The sequence below is a fragment of the Capsicum annuum genome, chromosome 6 (assembly GCF_002878395.1).
Source record: "Capsicum annuum cultivar UCD-10X-F1 chromosome 6, UCD10Xv1.1, whole genome shotgun sequence".
Classification (NCBI taxonomy): domain Eukaryota; kingdom Viridiplantae; phylum Streptophyta; class Magnoliopsida; order Solanales; family Solanaceae; genus Capsicum; species Capsicum annuum.
Genome location: NC_061116.1, coordinates 108,950,229 through 108,955,020, shown reverse-complemented (window position 1 = coordinate 108,955,020; position 4,792 = coordinate 108,950,229).

Here is a 4,792-nt window from a genome sequence, read left to right as displayed (position 1 = left end):
AAGAGTTTCTTTCATCTTATCTGAAGGCATTTAAGGGAGTCGACATAAAAATTAGTACAAAGGAAGTACCATCACATTGGGCCCGTTTGAGCCTTTTCATGCCCTGATCCCACTCACATTCTCTCTTATCTTTTTTACTTTATGCATGTATTATTGAATTACTTATTTACTTTTATTAATCCCTTATATTAATTCGTCACCAAAATTGAGGTGACGTATATATTACTAACAAGTTTTACATCCTTTGTAGTTTCTCCTTACATTGACGTAAGTTCAATTTACAGTTTTTCATCCTCCAAGTTTGTCTTCATTCTAAAAATCAAAGGATCTCTCTAGAGCTTGTAATTCGAGGAAGATGATAATTACAAGAATTATGGTACTTTCATTTATTATTTACATGTCACAAAAGGTCAGTCTCACATCTCTTGTATTTTTGTTATTCTTTGTATTTTTAACCACATATAATCCCCCCGTAAAGCATGAATTTGGCTGGAAACAACCTTTGTGGACCTCGAAAGGTGCCTAACACCTTTCTTTCGAGGTAATTTGAACCCTTATCTAAATTTCTGATAAACAAAGACTAAATAGCAAAAAATAGGTTCGTAGTTAGCCTAAATGTTGCTTAACGCACCTTAATACATTTGGTGGTGACTCTTCACATTTTCTCAAACAATCCCAAAAAGAGTTAGTCACGCTGAATCTCACTTTTTGCGAGAAAAATGAGATGCGGCAGAATGGAGACTCTACTAGGATACTTAGTTTCTAACCATTATGTGTTTGTGTTTTATATGGGTTTCAATTATTTGTCTGAATTTTATTTTGATTGTAATTTTTCATGATTATTGTTTATTTTTACATCATGATTTATTTTTCTACATTTTAGCCTTTCTTCTTCCCATTTTATGTGTTTTTCATATTTTTCCATGCCTATTCAATGTCTATTTACTTTTATTGCTAAGCATTCTATTGTATTTTCCTACCTGTTAGGTGTTACTGCTTTATATAATTGGCATTCCGCACATACTTTTCTCCTCTTAGAACCTCTTTTATTTTTCTTTTATGAATAATTGTGCGGGTACATGCATGTTCTTTTCTAAAACACCCTTCGAAAAATGCCTTGGGGATCGGTCAATCAATGGTGCGTCGATAGTCACAAGCTTTCCCACTCTCGATACTCTTATCGAGAGAACCATTTCATAAACCCACTCTTGTCCTTTAGGTCTTGGCTACATATTTCTTTTACTAATAAATATGTGTCCCATTCAACCTAGAATGCCTTCTCACCCTTGATGTGTTGAAAGTCTCATTCAAAGTCCAAAGGGGTTCACAACCCCGAAAGAATGCATAATACTTTTTGCTATGTGTTGCATTTCTATGTTTATATTGATATCTTGTCTGTCTTGTTGTTTTTGTTCTTGTCTTAGTCACTCTTTACTTTTAGTGTTTCTCGTTTTAGAGTTCTTTACTCTTAAAATTCTTGTCATGCTAGGATCCTACAATAAATTCTTAGGGCCTATTCAAAACTTCCCTTTAATTCATCCTCCTAACTTATCTGTTAGTATATTAATCATCTTTAGGCTCAACTCTTGCTTTGATAAAGGGTTTTAGCCTTATTCATAATCTTTTAATACAACTTGTCATTTTAATATATCCTCTTCCTCATGCTTCCAAAGTTTACATACTTTTGTCCCGCCGTGATCCTTTTGATGTTGTCATACTCATGTTGTGCTCTAACTTTCGCAATCTCTAAGTTACATGGATCTCTCATAACTTCTATTCACTCCAAATGAGCATAACTCATCATTTTCAAATGAGTAGAATATTTATTCTAGACTCCCGTACACATTCTTTGTTCCTAAATATAAATCATTTCTTCTAAGGTTGACTGGAGTTAAACATCAGAAATGGCCAGTCAAGCAATGTTTATCAATCTTGTCAATACCAAAGTTGAGCATGAAAGCTTGGGGTTGTGTCAAAACAAAGTTATTTCAAGCATCAGAAGGCTAGAAAGAAGAATAGAGAGAATTAGTGGAACAATGACTGATCTTCTAGGTTCAGTTGAAATGCCACTAGGTTTTCCAGAGCTACTATCTGAAATAGATGTTAGCACTCTCATCTATACTACAGAGTTTTCTATATTGATAATTTCACCTATGCCTGATTGTGATACACATACGCCTGTAAATCTGTATTTAATTGCATTGCTAAAAGCACTTAGTGGGTTAAAAATATGAGTAAGGAAAAGGAGATGGAAGGACAGGTTCCTAACCATGAGGCAGGATCATCTCAACAGCCCAAAATGAATAAGGCATCCAAATCAAGGGAAGAAGACAAGGATAGAATTAAGGGTTTGAACTTTCTATTATATGATGGGTCAGGAAACCCTCATTCCCATTTAAAGACGTACCTTAACAAACTAACAGTTGTAGGGCAAAGTGATGGTCTCAAAAGTTCTTTATCAGTTCACTTACTGGTCTTGCATTGATGTGATATGTAGAGAAAGATAGTAGCAAGTAGGCCTCTTGGGACAATTTAACAAGTGACTTTATTAGGCGATTTGACAATAAGCTTAAAAAAAATATCACAATCGAGATTGATTTGGTTGAGTCACAGTTCAGAGACAAGGGGAAGACGATCATCAATGAGACATTTAAACCTTCAAAGCCTATTTTCCCCAATCCTTTATAAAACCTCCTCCACAGACTGTTTAGTACCCACCTCCACTTATTGCTCCAACATCAAACTACCTTCCAAAGTCTTATCAAAATCCGCCAACAAACCAACGATCCACCCGATCCATCAGACCTCAACATAAGCTTTAGAAAAATCCACCAAGACAGTACACCCCTTTGGTTGAGCCCATAGCCCAACTTTATGAGAGATTAAGGATGGATGGCTATATCACTCTAATTTCCGCAATTGTAATGAACACATAGGCATCATGTCTTGATCATTTCAAAATTTGTTCTTATCATTCAGGAATGATAAGCCACACCACAGAAGAATGTCATGCTTTAAAGGATAAAATTCAAGCATTGATTGATACCAAGATGATAAATGTGATGGCGCCATATCTTGATGTTGATTAAGTATGATTGGTATTTATCTGACAATAATGAAGGGATATCACATCATTTCCTTATTACAGTCTCTCACTCACTTGAGTTACTTTAATCTTTACATATGCTTAGAACTATATGAATTTCTCTTATGTAGTTTGAACTATGATCGACCTGATTCCCTAATATGAGGGATATGTAGGTGCTCATTTAATGAGTTCGGTATCATCATAATATAATCATATTTTCCTATTTTTTCCTTTTCTATATGGAGTTGGATGAATCAACAATGTGATGTGGTATCAATTATAAAGGATGTTTTGAATCAACAAGTCTGATGTTCAACAAAAGTTGACCTTATCCATTTCCCTGGCTTACAATCTTCTTCACAGATCACAATTGCAAATTCGGCATCATGTTCTATCATTATCATGTTTCATTCTTTAAGATCTCAAATCTTTATGCCTAGATTTCTTATTAAGTCTTAGTCTTCATCCTAGAATGTCTTTCATTTTATATTTATTATGCTTTGAACCTATGTGTTATCTTACAATTTTTGTTTGACATATTTATTTTATTTAAGGGTTGTCTAGCATTTGAAAATCAAACTTAAGTAAGAATCTTCAATATGACAAATATGCTCAATATCCGAAAAGGTTTCAATCCTCCTTCTCATCGCCCAAGGCAAAACACAGTGCCTTTTTATCCTCGCCTTACCCACACACCCTCTCAGTAATTTTCTTCTACACAAAACTCTCTTGAAAGTGAAAGGATCAATTTAGATGAAAGTCAAAAAAGTCTTCGTAACTTAGAGAAAAAGGTTGAATAAGGAACTGCATTCTAGGGGTATCTACGACTTGAGGTATGAGAAATTAAGTATGCATCTGAGGATTGATTTACCTCCAGGATACAAAGTTTCAAAGTTCAACATATTTGATGGGCATAGGGATCCAATCACATATCTGAAGGATTATTATGGCAAACTAATTGGAATAGGTCATAATAAGGCTCTCCTTATGAGATTGTTTGTTCAAAGTTTGCCAGGAATAGCACTCACATGGTTTGCCCAACAAGATTTTGACAAATGGCATAATTGGAAAGAATTGGCTCAAGATTTTGTGGGACAATATAAGTTTAACATCAATTCTGGTCCAACAATATGTGAATTTTTCAAGGTGAAAAGATCAACCTATGAATCTTTTGAGGAATATGCAACTCGATGAAGGTTAGAGACTTCCAAAATACGTCCTTTTGTACCTTGATGAGGAATTGGTACAAATTTTCCTCAGATTACTAGATAGAATATACTTTCAGAAAATGTTCTTCCTGGTTAGTCACAGCTTTGAGAGTCTAATTTTGATTGGAAAGAAATTAGAATATGAAATAAAGAATCTATTCAAGGGAGAGAAAGAGGATTCATCACCCTCCATATCTCAAATGCAAGGCTATCAAAATAATAAAGATACCCATGTTATTTTTGGTTCTCGAAACAAGGGTCATCAGATCTAATCCTACTCTGTCCAGCAAGATCCTCAAAACAAGTCTCAATCCTACTTTTTCCAACAAGATCCAAGACATTCACAAAAGAAGCATAAAGTGCATCACATGAATTAACGTGTAAATCTTTCCTATTTCATGTCCCATTTTCATTTTACTTGCCTTATGGCTATTAAAATTTTTCTTATTTTCTCTACCTTACGTTGTACTCATGAACTACGTTCGACCTGACTTCC